Source organism: Pinus tabuliformis, chromosome 7 (genome assembly GCF_031772625.1).
Source record: "Pinus tabuliformis cultivar Carrire ecotype Pingquan chromosome 7, CPIR1, whole genome shotgun sequence".
Lineage (NCBI taxonomy): Eukaryota > Viridiplantae > Streptophyta > Pinopsida > Pinales > Pinaceae > Pinus > Pinus tabuliformis.
In genome coordinates this window covers 2,081,036,005-2,081,051,542 of record NC_142293.1, presented here as the reverse complement: position 1 = coordinate 2,081,051,542, position 15,538 = coordinate 2,081,036,005, and the positions used below count along the sequence as shown (strand labels likewise).

At 41.5% G+C, this 15,538-nt stretch overlaps 1 pseudogene; it reads right to left on the bottom strand.

Moving 5' to 3' along the window:
- The window catches only part of LOC149256873 (chaperonin 60 subunit beta 2, chloroplastic-like), a 116,597-nt pseudogene that overhangs the window by 30,707 nt on the left and 70,352 nt on the right, over positions 1-15,538 (bottom strand).

Below are 15,538 nucleotides of genomic sequence, written 5' to 3'. Positions count from 1 at the left end.
TTGGTGGGATTCCTTTCATCGTTGATTATATAAGCCAACTGCGCCTCTCTGTATAATCTCTTTCTCTCTCCTTCGAATACTAGGATGGTAGCATAAGACAAATCATTTTGTAACGATCCACCTAGTCTCTAGATCCAACCTCTAGAAAGTAACATACCAAACTTGGTGGGTACATCTGCCACCACAATATCCATCACCATGCTTTTCATAGGCAGCTGAGACAAAGTGATGGATAGGTCCTTGATTAATCCCAAACATTTCACTTTTCTAGAGTCAAAAGAGAACAGGTCATGATAAGGCTTTGTGATGTCAAGACCCAACTCATCCATGACAGCCTTGCGCATTAGATTATTGCTGGCTATAGTGTCCAGAAGGAAGTTGTGAAGTATTTTATCATGAATAGTCAGAGAGACATAGAATGATCGGGAGCTGTCTTCACAATTATCAATCATTCGGCTAAGAATAACAGCTGGCTTGTCATCTTGCAGATTCACACAGTCAGTGGCGGCTTGGGTGGATTTGGGCTTAAGGGCCTCAAGGATGGATCTTTTGAAGGACTCATTATTCAATAGTTCAATCAGAGGCATGGGTATCTTTAGCTTTTGAATTTCTGATTGAAAATTGAAAGGAGAAGGAGACTTTTCAATACCTCTTACCTCATGAGCTAGAGCGTTGAGGTTGATGGGATTAACTGTTGGTTGCTTCTACTTATTAGTTGGTTGTACAGTAGGGATAGCAGCTCTTTGAATAGGAGTTTCCTTGGAATTATTTACTTTTGACCTTAGATCATATCTTTGCTGATCTATAGTTTGTAAAGCAACTTCACCATCCCATTCTTGGTTAATCTGGTCATTGAATAATGACCTTTCATAGGAAGCTGAGGTCAAAAAGGAGGCATTGCCTTTGTCTTCCAGATAATGGATCTCATCTTCTTCTTCAAACTGATCTTCTTCCATAACTTTATTTTGAAAAGGGGCCCTCACCCTTTGGTCTTCATTAGCATCTCTGTTTCTTTGCAAAATCTTCAACTACTCATTAGTTCTTCTATATGGATTTGGATTTGGATTTCTAGGAGCAAAGGTGTTAGGAGCTCTCCCTTTCTCGGGGTGCTACTGAACCTTTAATTTGGAGATTTCGGAGGCTAATGAATCTATCATTTTGGCCATTTTATCTATCTTAGGATCAGAGGATGATGAAGACTCACTTCTCTGTTTTCTTCTATCAACATTTCCCTTGAGCTTTTCTACAACCATGATGTTTGATTCCACCTCCAAAGCTACATCTTGCATGTCAGCTAAAGTAACACATCTCTTCTCCCTCAATAGTAGACAGAAGTCAGAACCAAAAGCGCTAGAATAGGTGAGTTTATCATAGGTAGTAGTGGGTTTTACTTCAGCTGGAATCTTGTTGTACATACGGTTAAACCTCTTATTGAAATCAGACAACAACTCACCATTTTCTCTCTTTAAGTTGCCAAACTCAGTGTGGTAGTAGAGGAGGTCCTTTTTATCCCCCCAATGCTTTAGAAATGCATCATCTAAAGCTTCGATATCTGCTATAGATCTTGGGGTTAGTTCTCTGAACCATTTCCTAGCCTCTCCATCTAGGCTTTGGACAAAGACTCTCATCCACACATCATCCTCACTAATGTCCAGATTATCAGCATAGCTATAGAATGACTCAAGATGTTCTTCAGCAGTAACACCTTCAGTCCTAGTGAATTTAGGCCTATATTTCTGATATTCTCCAGTAGGCATGGCATTTAAAGGAGTGGGCAGTATTAGAGGCCCATACCTAGCAGCTATGATTCTTTCCATTTTGGTAGGTGCTTGTGGACCTGCCATAGCTGTGGTGGCTAAAAGAGTACTGGAAGTCTGAATGACAGAGGGTTGAGGAGTGACTGATAAGACTAAAGGAGTATGATGGATAGGAGGTGAGGTTTCCTTTGGGCTTACAACAAAAGGAGAACCTAAAGAATAAGGAGCTTTATGAATTTTTGAGAGTTTTTCTTCATTGCTAGTATTAGAATCTATACTCTCAACATGTATTTGTTCTATTGCAGGATTTTCTTGAAGAGATATAGAATATTGTTTAGGTTTACCTAAACTTGATGCTCCTTTCTGTAATACCTTTCTTTCTTTGATGATCTTTTTAGGGTCAGGTACTGGGTCAGCTTGTGACTTCTGAGGGTTTCTCCGAGTATGCCTCACAAACTGAGCTATAACTATGAAGTGGGACCGCCAAGAGGTTCGGCCTCCAGTAGAGTCACCAGATAGATGATTACAACCAAAAATGTGCCTAGACTTTGTCTATCATCAAAGCTGGATCTGTGTCGTTTCCCAGGGAAGCTAAGCTTCAGTTTCCTTTCCCCGACAGTGGCGTCAATTATGTTAGCACTCTAGGAAACTCTCCTAGGTTGCAGCTTGGAGATGCCTGGTAACATATAATCTTCAATATTTTTCTCAGAACTATTGGAATGGATGATGGTTTGGAACAAGTCAGATAATCATTTCAGCTCTATTCTCACTCAAGACATGCATGAACACCCTCAACAACACAAGGCCTTAGACCACTAATTCTCAAAAGTTTGTAGATTTAATGGATAGATGGAGAATACTGATAGTATCAGTAGATTGCATACATGAACGTATATGAACGTCTAGCTACAGGCAGCAAATGAGCTTACTAACTATACTGGCAGATGCACATATAATAACACATATAAATGGCTAGCTATAGGTAGCAAAGAAGCTTGAAAATGTAACATATCAAAGCAGAGATAAGATGACAATTATCTGGCCTTAAGCACAAAGAAAACCTAAAAAACTGTTCAAGTGCAAACATAGAACAACAAAGAGCATGGGCATTGAACATATAATGGCAAAAGAAGCTTATATTTCTAGAATGAAGATGAGAAGCTTGAATGAACAGAGGAGGAATAATCTCCAAAAGTTGAACCCTTATTACATCTCACTAACAGCTATTTATAGCCTGTTTACAATGCTCCTGAGCTCTCTAGAAGGCTCGGAGTCTTAATCTGCCTGATATGCATTGTTTAACTGATTTGATGCCCTCTAGGCAAGCATGGCTTGGCGGTTTTTCCTCCTTCTGACAGAGGAATAACAACTTTCAGATATTTTGGATAGTCTGCTTCGCTGTCTAGGAGTTATCTTGTGCCAAAGACGTTCCATAATGTTTATTGTGGTGATAGTCTGTTGCACTGTCTGGGAGTTCTCCTATGCCAGAGAGCTCCACGATCATTCTGTTTGTTCTATGGATGTGTTGCGTTGTCTATTGATGCTTTCCGGCCTCTGTCCCTATCTCTCGGCCTCTGTTGGGTAGTGGAAAGGGTTTGTGTGCCTTTGTTTTCTCTTTCAACTGCATTCTGACTGTTTCTATTATCAACAGAAAGCACAACCATACTGCGAAATCATGTCATTCCCTGTCCTTTTCGGACTTCAAAGATCGTTAAACATGGTTTATTTACCCATCAGGTCTGCCCTCAAGGTTATCGCAAGTCGCACTCAACCATGTCCTGTTTATTCCGTTAAACCATGGAAATACATGAAATACATTCAAAACGGCCCTCTTGCGGATCTCAGATTTCATATATTTCACTTCCCGGACTCGAGGTCCGGGCCTTATCGCTATCGACGGTGTCAGGCTCCCTTTGTAATTTTCGTTATATAACGAAAATATACCAAAATTCATTTGAAATGGCTTAAGCGCGGATCACAAAATATATAAATTTCCTGCTATAATGCTGTCGGGTCCGGCTCTTCGAGTTGCATGCATGTATGTACATAGGCCCCTGCCTTGGTATATAGCTGATGCGATCCGATCGCAATCGTTGATCGCTCAATGCCCAGGCCCTTTATATATATATATATATATATATATATATATATATATATATATATATATATATATATATATATATAATCAAGCATTGTTCCCCACTGATGCGACCCGCATATCCGATCGTCGGCGATCGCTGATCGACAATGTCATGAGCCTACCTTTAAACTGTTGCTTCTACCCGGACGATATGCGATTTGACGCTTAGATCTGGGCCATTGATCAGCCAGATCTAGCGGCTACTATGCAATCACTTGTTTAAGCCTGTGGTAATGTTTATTCATGGTTTTAGAGTGTTTTGAGCCTCCCAATAGTGCATTTCTACCCTTCCAAGGGCTTTCCTCTTTCATTGATTTTGATCATTAGATGATCTTTGAGCTAAAATTGAAAATGTCAAGTGCATTAATGGATCCATTGACATGCTTCTAAGCAAAGGTGGAGACCTTTAGGACATATATGGATCCAATTTTGGTCAATGTTATTGGTCAATTATTTGATTTGATGATGGGGAGAGTGTTTTGTCCAAAATATTTAGACCCTCGGAGTCCAGTAGTAGATGTGCACATAGACTTCCAATTCCGCTCCAGAAGACGCTGCAAACGGCCCAGCCAACCTTTTCAAACCATACCAGGACCACACCAATCACTGCAGCTATCGTGAAACACCATTTTCAGAGCTAATTTGCCCAATTCTAGGTATTTCACCACAAATTACCTCTTATCCCTGTAAATTTCAATACCTTTAGCTAGTGTGGTATTTTAAATTAAGAAATTGAGTAAAAATACTGCCACTTTAAGAATTGCCTACCTAAACCCTCTGAAAAAATTAAAAACCTTGGATAAACCCCCCCTAGAGCATAATTCAAATCCACAAGAACTGAATTATGGCTTCCCCTGTCGCCATGGACATTAGACCCGTTACCACTCCACACCTAGACCTGGACCACCTTCCCTTGGCTGATAGGGATTTCCAAATCAAAGACACAACTCCAATAGAACTCATGCTTAAAATTCATTGCTTAAGCAAAGACAGATACTTGAACCATATAGATGATATTGGCCTCTGGGAGTCCAATTTACCCAGATACCAGTTCCCCCAAGTTCATATCTTTCCAGAAGTTGTTCATATGTGCTATGCATGCTACGTCCCCAGCCATAGAGCCATAATGTCTCATGACCAAAAGGTCCTATTCACTATCACAACTGAGTCCATTAATGAAATGTTGTAGTTCCAACCAGGGCCAAACATAGTTCTTTGTTGACTCATTTTTGTGGGTGATCCAAAAGCCTAATCTGGATCATGCCATGTTTCAATTTTCTGTTGTAGCATAGAGAAAAGAAGTCTGTCCAAACTGTTCAATCTTGGCAGACCAGTAGCTTAGGTAGAGAATTAAGGTTCCCAACTGCTTAATCTAGGACCTTGGAAACAATAAGGGTAGCATTAGATAGAAAATCAAAAGGAAAAAGCCAAGGAAAAGAAAAAGGCATATAAGGGTCTGCAAGTCTAAGTGCACCCTCCATGAAGAAATAAAAAATGCAAGGCAAATAGATGGGTAGGCAGATGGGGTTGCAGAAGTGTCATTCCTTACAATTGAATGTGGGCTAAACTATTCACAAAGGAAAATCAATGGTTTGAGAAGAACTTCTTCTCCATTATGTTGCATCAAACCAAAGGAGCATGTCTAACTTCCAAATTTCCCTTTTCACTCCCATTCCTAACATCCCTTCATCACTTGAGATTCATGGAAGGATTTGTGGTTTTATGATGGTTCCTATTCCTTTAAAAGCCACATTTCTTGTCTAAAATTCTTTTCATTTTGATCTACTCCCTAAAATAAGTGATTTTCAAATAAACTTAGTGATTTCACCCCTCATTCACCTTTTCCACCCATATTAACCCCTAACTTCTACTATCTAAATCCCCTATGTTACCCTTTCCCTACTATTATAACACTATGGTGTATAAACCCCAAGCATTTTATAAATATCCCTCCCCTTGGCATTATAGCCATATGTTCACAGTCAGGGATTAAATTGGCACCAGGCCAGTTTAAGAACCCGAAACCCTACCCCTCTTCCCCCTTCAAGAAGTCATTTGACCCATTTAACCCCTTCATATGCTAAAACCTTATAAAAACCCCATTACTATACCCCTAACCCGTTTCGTTTGCGAAATATCCACCAAAAACCCACTTTTTCATTTTATCCAAAGTCCTGGCGCTATGCGCATTTTTAAAAAATACATTGAAAAACCATAAAAATCTGCCATATTTCCAAAGTTTTCCGCCTGGCGCAAATCCCAAAAGAAATGTTATTTTATTGCCGCCCTCCGCCCGTATCGTTCGGCCATCTCAACGTCCTGTAGACCGTCCGATCGGGCCCCTTTGATCCGACGGCCCTCGTGCATATCGGACCGGCCCTGACGTCCGAGAGTTACCTTCCAATATCTGTCAGAGGGTGACGTCAGGCCTCTGCCATGCGCCACCCCCACAGCGTATCGGAGGTACGTCTGACATTTCTGCCTCCGTATCAAAAGTGGTGCGATATGAAACCGCCAACCACTTCCGGTTTCGGTTGATCCGCCCTGCCAGCATCACCTCCAGCGTCACCGTCGTGTCAGCGCCCCGTCCTCCAGTCACCCCCACCTGTCTGCCACTTCACCATCCCCGTGGACCTCTGGTATGCTGCCACGTCGCCTGATGATGTCATGCTGACGTCATCCGACCTTGACCCCACATGATGACGTCATGCTGACGTCATCCAAAAAAGGCGCCAAAGTCCTAAAAAACTATATTTTGGCCGAAATGTTGCATTTTTCGCACTTTTTGCAAAAAACACTGTAATATCCTCTGCATGAATTCTACGTCCGAGCCTTTTCCAACCTGTTGAATCAACCTGGAGACCGCTGGCGCGCCCATTCACCTACATTCTTGACCATTGCTGACTGTATATCAGGTATTTATCCGTGAAAATCCTTTCTGCGCTCGGTTTTGTCTGTAAATTCCCAAATTAACTTAAAGCAGTGGAAAAATAGATAATTCACCGGCGAATCCCCTCTGCCTGGTTCCCATTTGCACCTAGAACGTCGAAATTCACCAACTAAGCCTCGTTCACCTGAAATTTCATTAAAACTGCATTCTGTTCGCGCATTCGCGAACTGGTGACGCACACTGTACCAACTTGCTGCAAAAGAGGGAGCAAGGCCAGACATTTGCCTCATTCGTGTTCTAAGCAGTATTTCAATTGCTGCAACTCACCTTTGTCCTCTGTTCCTGAGTAAATTCACCTTCCTGTTAATAGAAAAACTCTTTGGTATTATTCTACACAGCAACACTAGTCCATAAACAACAGAATCCTAAAAAGAAATCATGGATCCACCAGTAGCCCCGGTGGCCTTAAACGTTGCTCCATTGAATGCCCCTCAGAGACAATTGGAGTGGCAGCGTCTGGCAGACCTGGACTATCAAATTTCAGAGGAAATGCTGATGAGGACCAAGTTCCACATCCACCTGTTAAACGAATTAAAGGCTAAACATGAGAGTGGGACAGATGTGTTGGGCATATGGGACTCTTTTCTCCCTATATTCAAGCTTCTTCAGGTCAATCAGTTCCCTGATTTGATCCACCTATGTGCTGAAAACTATGACCCTACTCAGAGGGCAGTTCTTGACCCTTCAGGTTCGGCTGTGTTCTATATCACCCCAGAAGCTATCAAAGAGATGCTCTGCTTCAGGACTGAGAAGAAACTGGTCCCTCTCTCACTCATAGACTTGATAAATCAAGGAGCCAGATTGACAGATGCTCAGGTCACCAAATTAAATCAGCTGTACATTGAATATGACTCTGTGAAGTATCCTCCTATCAATCAAGTATACCTCAACCAATTGGGCAGAGATCTTGCAGACATGATTAGTCCCACTTTGGGCTACAATTCAATTGAGTTTGTTGATGAAAATGTGTTGGTAATGATGCTTATGTTTGCCCCTGGCAAGTCTCCTATCTGCTATGACTATGCCACCTATATATCAGACAAAATACATGAGCAATTGATGAACCTGGCAAGAGAAAGGGTGTTCAGATACACCTCCTACATCTACCATTTGATTTTGTATTATCAACACGAGAGATTTCATTTTTCTATGAAAAGAGTGGATGCCCAAGGCAATCCAAGGTCAGTGGTCTATTGGTCCTCTGCCTTCCACTACAGATCTCACTCTCCATACACTTACTGTGAGTTCATAGATCTCTTCATCCACCCAGCCATGTCTATTTTGATGAGCTCACCTCCTCCAAGGCTCACTGATGACATGCAAAGGATCCTTCAGTTATCCAAATCATACAGCATTGGGGACTGGTACTTCTACCATAACCACACAGTCATCAGGATCTATGGGTGTGAACTGCCTCCCTACAGATTGCCCAAGTATGTGCCCATGAGATTATTTGCCCTGGAATATTTCAGGCAATTTGGCAATGCCGATGTGCTGCACTTTTCAGGCAGAGGCAAGAAAGCACAACTAAAGGTCAGGAACCAACTTGGCCACTTTATCTACAACAAAAGGGAAGAAGGTTGGAAGGAGGCAGATAACATGTTAGAATCCCTTGGCCTGCAAACCAGTTTCCTGTGGAAACCATATGACCCCAATCACTTCATAACTCTAAGAAGTGTCAAGTATAGGCTGTCCGGTTATGATCATGTGAGGATTCCTCACATAGAAAAATATGCTAATCAAGTAAAATGGAGAAGAGGAACCCTAGAGGAGCCTGTTACACAAGAAGAGTTGAATCAAAGAGCAGTGAGAAATCTGAAGAAGATGGCTGACCTTGAACTTCGTTCACAGGTACCCACTCTTCCAAGCACACAAGTGGGAGCAGTTGCCTCGTCCTCAACTGCAAATCAGCAAGCAGCCAAAGCTAGTGAGCAAACCTCTAGCAAAGGCAAGGAAAAAGTGATGGAAACAGAACAGCCACCTCATGAGGAGGTGCAGCAGCAACAACAGTAGGTAGAGCAGCCACAACAGCAGGAGAAACAGCAAGAAGAGGGGCAACATGACAAAGAGCAGCCATTACATCGAGAAAGGGCAGCTGAAGCCCCAATTTTCACTGAGCAACAGGCTCAAAACACTTTGCCTCCTAGGCAAGAGACTACTACTAAAGCTTCAGTCCTCCAAACTCCACAAAAGGAGAACATAAGTAGGAAAAGGGACAGAGAGACTTCCCTCACATCATCCATAGGTCAGGGAGGAAAAAGGCATAGAATGAATCCCTTCTCTGAGGAGGAAATGCCAATAGGGCAGTCTCTGGGCATGGGCCCACCTAGTAGAGAAGCATCTGCTAGCTCCTTCCAACAGGGACAAGACAAAACAATAGGAGGAGAAGTCAACTCCTCAAGCCACCAAAGAGAAGCTGAAGGAGGAATCAAACAACAGTTTATTGATATTAAAAGGAAAAATGAGCCACTTAAAATACAACTCTATAATCATCTGTTGAAAATGGCTCCTACCAACCAGCAAAGACTGATGTCTGCCTATGATGTACAGGAGGGAAAATGATCATGAGTCATTTTATGCCAGCTGTAGTACAGTCCCAGTCCCCTGCAGATTATATAAGGACCAATCTTGAGGTCCTTTCCAAGGACATCCACCCAATGGACAAAATTGAATTGCACAAACAAATGGGTGAGATGTTGTATGCCTCCTTGGTAGACAAAACACTAGATAACTACAGGCTAGAAAATAGCCTAAATAACACCACTGCCCAGCTTGAATTGGAAAGGGCATCCTCTTAAGCAAAGGATAATAGAATCAGGGCCTTAGAAGATATAATTATAGAACTTGGGCATGATCCCAAGGATATTAAGGCTGTGCAAGCATTGTTGAAATTGAGGGATGCAGACATGGCAACCCTTAGAAAGATGATCAAAGTCCCAGCAACAATTCACCCACAAACTAAAGAAGTTGCTCAGCTGAGACATGATCAAGATGCCACTGCTTTGCTGGTATCCCTATACAAACAGCTGATCCAGACCCAAGAGAAGCTGGGAGAGTCAGAGGCTGCCCAGGCAGCATTGCAGCAAAAGGAAGGAGGTCAAACCTCTCAGCCTCCTCCTGAAATAATTAACCTTGAGGAAGCTCCTCAAACCACTGCTCCTCCAACTCAACAAACAGAACAGGCACCACCATCCACCTCAGCACCAGCGCCAACAACAGACCAGGCTTCAAGCCTGGACATGCAGAAACTAAGGAATGAAATCCAAGCCCTGGAAGCCCAAATGTCAGAGTTAAAAGAGGCCAGGGAAAATTTGGTCAAGTTAAATGAGAGATATGACAAATCTAAGCAGACTGTAGCAGAAAAGGGCAGGGAAATAAAGGCCCTTAAAGACAGGATTAAGGAGCTGGAGAAGGAGCTCACATTGGATAAAGTGACAGCTGAGCTCAAGACAGTGCTATGGGACAACATTGGCCAGTCCATCACTGACCAATGGCAGTATATTGAGACAATCCATGAGCGGATTGAGCTCATAGCAAAAGCAAAAAGGGAAATCCAGAGATCAAGGGCATCTCTAGGCAATATGCCTGAGGTTGCCAACAGAATGATCAATGTGCTTAACAACAGAACAAGTGCTCAGTTAGCTACTATGGGAATCTCCAACAGAACTGAGACCATCCAGCTAATCAAGAGGGTCCTAACACTGAGAAACCTAGTGCAGACACTAGAGATAAGGACCCAGGATATGCAGACCGAGGTCAATAGATTCATGGAAAAATTTGTGGCATTGCAAAACAGAGGTCTTCCAAGCTTACTGAATAGCGCAGGAAGACTACTTTCCCATGAAAACTATGCCAAGAGGGTGAACATCTTTGCCACAAATCAGATCACAGAGAAGGCCAGCACCTTAGAGGAAACAGGGCCAGCAACAGGACAAAGTCTCTACAACAGAGTAGAGAACTTATTTTTTATCATGGATGAGATTAAACATCTGTTTGAAGTGCCTCCCAATTTCTATAAATATACAGAGGCAGATGAGACATTCGATGCAATTTTGAGACACCAATTGCCCACACAGGAATACTGGACTAAAATGATACAGCTGATATTGTAATCCAGAGCCTGTAAATCAAGTTTTGTTATTTATTATTCAAAAACTACAAGTGATCATGCACAGGAAAACTTGGAAAGATCAGCATGCATGAAAAGGGAAGGGCTGAGCCAACTCAGCAGAACTATTCGGCCAACAAAGCACAATTGATAGCTAACAGGTAGCAGGGCCGAAAGTTACAGCACGACATGCCATAAAGACGCATTTTTCAGAGTTAAAGCAGAACGGTCAGACCGACTTAGTGGCCTCTAAAGGCCAAAATATCTTCTGACATACATAAAGAGCATTTATGTTGTATTAAAAGCAGTAATAACTTCTTATCTACTGTTCTATACAAAGTTGGTGAAAACATTCATTTCTTAGATGACTCGACGCCTTAGATATTTTGCATAACCGTTTGTATATATTCCCCCTTGGCAGAAGCTTGCAGGGGTTGTTGTTGATTACTCTTCAAGAGTTATTTTGCTGTAAATTTTCAGAGTTTAATACAAAGGCCGTTGGAATTTCCAAAGTCTGTGTTGTCTGAGGGATTGTGATGCGATTTGCTGAGTGCTGCATGATTCCTGCATGTTGTCATGATTCAATAAGTTTCCTTTAAACTTTCGTTATGTTTCTTTCTGTTATTTTTCATAACTCATCCATGTTCCAGATTTCACAATTAATGGCAGAGAAAAAGACTAATTCCAGGATTTATTCATAGGATACCCTGAATTCAATCTATGCTATTACAAATGTTTTCTTCAGTTATGGTTATAAAGGTGTGATTCTTAATTGCTGCAACTCTACACTGTATCTTTCACAGAAATTATTGTTTAGGAATTCAAGTCTGCTCCTTCACAATACATCTCTTTCTTACCCATCTTAGTGGAAAATTCTTAATTGCTTTTCACTGGTTGCACACATTTCATCACTATAATATCAAGTTTGTTTCATGAGATATTCAAAAGGACCTGCAGTTTCAGCAATCCTAATATACTGCTCAAACAACCAGTAACCAAAGACTCCATTGCCCAATGGACTAGAATTATCTGAAGGTTTACACCTTGGGTACAGAAGACATCCCTCAACCAAAACATAAAACCAAACCCTGAACATCTCAGCTAGCCTAAAATACTGTCAAAACAGAGACAAATCATAAAGAGAGAGCCCTCTCTGATTACAGTTTGGCTAGAAACTGTAATCCAAAGATTGGTTAGTGGTTACCCCGGCCGTATTCCCTTGGGAGTCATAGGGAACAACCTGGGTGTTAACATAATTGGCGACTCCACTGGGGACTCCTTAAAATTTTCTAATTACTGTATATCTCCTAAATCTACAGATGAAGTCTGAATACCAGCCAGGAAGCCTTCAGGACTGTTTCTGTTTTACATTAACAGGTTCAGATAAATGCTGCTTCAGTCAATCTTCATGTTAGCTTTGAGAAATATACAGCCATTCCAAAATCTTGCCTAGTCCTTACAGATATAAAAATATTCCAAAAAACATACTCAAAAAGAAGTTCAGAAGCTGGCTCCTAAAAGGGAAACCAGACACACTAGGTCAAACCCTGACCCAAATCCACCAGTAGTTTTTGACAATCCTAATACAATCCCCAAAATAATTAGGAAACAACAAAGGCAAGAAAATCCTAGTGATTTGAGTCCTGAGACAGCTCACCCTAAACCAGTTCCAACTGCTATCAAGGTTCTATTTCGGTCTACTCCTGTTTCCCCCAGTTCACCATCTACATCTCAAAGCCCTCCTTTTATATCTTCACCCACTGCATAGATCCCCTTGACCAACACTCTAGGTGCTGCTACCCCTGTTACCCCTGTGGTACACATCGTTCCTTTTATCCCAGTTGCTCCTGTAAATCCCCCTAACCCTGTGAATATGGCTAACAGATATGCACCCTTGCAGTTACCAGCTAATGCTGCAGCTCTACCCCAAGACTACCAAACTAAAATCTCATATTTTGACTCCACTGGCCCTTTTACAGCTATTCAGCATGCCAAAAGGATGCAAGACCATTTTGAGACCTATGAAATAGATGATGACAGTGTGAGAATGAGGATGTTTGTTCAAAGTCTGACTGGGGATGTAAGAACTTGGTTTAGATCCTTGAATGCAAATTCCATAACAACCCCTGATGAGCTTTATCAAGCGTTCACTAACAGATGGGAGAAAAAGAAAGATCCTCTGCACATACTCGGTGAATATGACACTATCAAAAGAGGTCCCCAAGAGACTGTTTTGGAGTATTGTGCAAGATTCAACAATGTATATAACGCAATCCCACAAAATTTAAGACCTCCCCCTGATTTGGCCTTGTACAAATTTCCTGATGGTTTTGACCCTTATATGGCCTATCAGTTGAAGGAGAGAGCTCCTGAAACCCTTGCAGATGCTCAAAAGGTTGCTGTCACAGTGGAAGCTAACCTGATTGCCAAGAGAAATAGAGCAAGGTTGGAAAAGAGAACCACCTTCAAAGAAGAACCCTCAGCCTTTGATCAAAAACTGGATGCAATACTCACTGGTATGAAGAGATTGGGTGATAGAGTGGAATCTATTGAGAGAAAGTCATCATGGGAAGCACCACAAAACAACCCTCCTAGGAATCCAAATTTTAGGAGAACTCAAAATCCAAACGTTGGCAAGGCCAGTTCTGACCCAGACATAAGACCCCCTTTCCAAGAGAACTATGCTGAGACTTCCACTTCAAGTGAACCCAATGAAGATCCCCACATTAATTTAATGGGTTTGGATGGTGAAAGTCAAGTCTTTCTAACACAAGAAGATCATGAGAATGATGAAATCAAGCTGTTCCAAACCAAATTAGGTGAGTCATTTGACTTTAAGCAAGGCTATGACACAGCTGTTTATGAAGTCCATAAACAATACAAGCTAAGGAGTAGAACTGTAAATGTAACATAGCCTGAAAAGATAAAGGATAGCCAACAGCCCAAATAACACAACGGAATCACTTGCAAAGGAAGTAACCATTGAAGAAATCACTAAACCATTTTCTTCAAAGCAGCAGCCCATGGCTACATCATCCTTGCACCCTAACCCAAGTGTCATTCCTCAAGAGATGAGCAAGAAGGGCAAGCCTCAAGATCAAGATAAGAATCAAGAGGAAGAGATAATGAAAAAGGAAAGAACTGTCGTCCACAGCCAAAAGACCCAATCTGAAAAACCCTTTGACCTAGAAACTGAACTTAGCAAATTGAAGGTAGCTGTTCCTCTTTCAGAACTAGCCAAGCATGACATTTATAAACAACAAATCAAGAAGTCTCTTCAACTTACTAACAACAAAGATGATGTCAATGTGCTGGATGATACCCCAGAATTGTTGTTCGGTCCAGAAGTGGATGGAAAAATAGTAGTCACAGGGATCTTACCTTTTTATGTCAGTTTACATGTTCATGATAAGATATTACACAATGCAATGTTTGACTCAGGTGCCTCTCACAACCTCATGCCAAAAGCAGTCATGGAAAGACTTAATCTAGATATTACAAGGCCATATAAGGACCTATTCTCCTTTGACTCCAGCCAAGTCAAGTGCTTAGGTCTAATAAAAGATCTGTGTGTATCTCTTGTTCAGTACCCAAATAAAACAATTCTAATGGATGTTGTAGTTGCTGATATCCCACCCAAGTATGGGATGTTGTTATCAAGGTCATGGGGGGCTAAACTTCAAGGTTCCCTACAACTGGACATGTCATACGCCACCATCTCTGTTTTTGGGCAACCAAAGAGACTATACAGAGAAACACTAATGAAATACATGGTCAGCAGTGAAGAAAAGCCCCAAAACTTTCCCATATATGCTATCCTTTCAGACATAGACTCATACATACTCTTCAATAATACTACAACTCCCTCAAACAATGATGTTGAAACCAATCCACTCATACAAGAGAAGGACACTGATGAAAAAATTGCTACCCAAGAAATAATGGTTAAACCATCACTAAGCAAAGCTGTTGTTCTAGAAATCAAGCTAATTCAATCAAGTGATCAGACTGTCATAGAAGACAAACCAGGTGAAAAATCAGAACTTCAACTCATGATCCCAGATCACAGAGGGGTTATTAAACCTCCCCTAGAAAAAGAGAACCTATGGTTTCTTGAATTTGATGGGTCAGTCAACAAATTAGGGGCAGGAGCCGGAGTTTGGATACACAATAAACAAAACAGTCATGCAGAAGGCCGAGCCTACAGACTAAATTTCAGATGCACCAATAACATGGCAGAATATGAAGCTCTTTTACTAGGCCTTAAACTAGTAAAATCCCTACAAGCCATAAAAGTGTCAATTCTAGGAGACTCAGACCTAGTTATTCAACAAGTAAAGGGAAATTTTGTCACCAATGACAAAAGACTGAGATCTTATAGATCTGTTGCTGCTGAAATACTACAGTCCTTCACTGAATTTCAAATTACCAAGATTCCCAGAATCCACAACTTGCATGCTCACAGTTTGGCCACATTTGCGAGTACCTGCAAGCTTCCTTTTGAGCCTCACCACTGTTTTACAGCTGAGGTAAAACACAGACCTTCTGTCCCAAACAATGTCAAGGACTGGCAAGTATTTGAA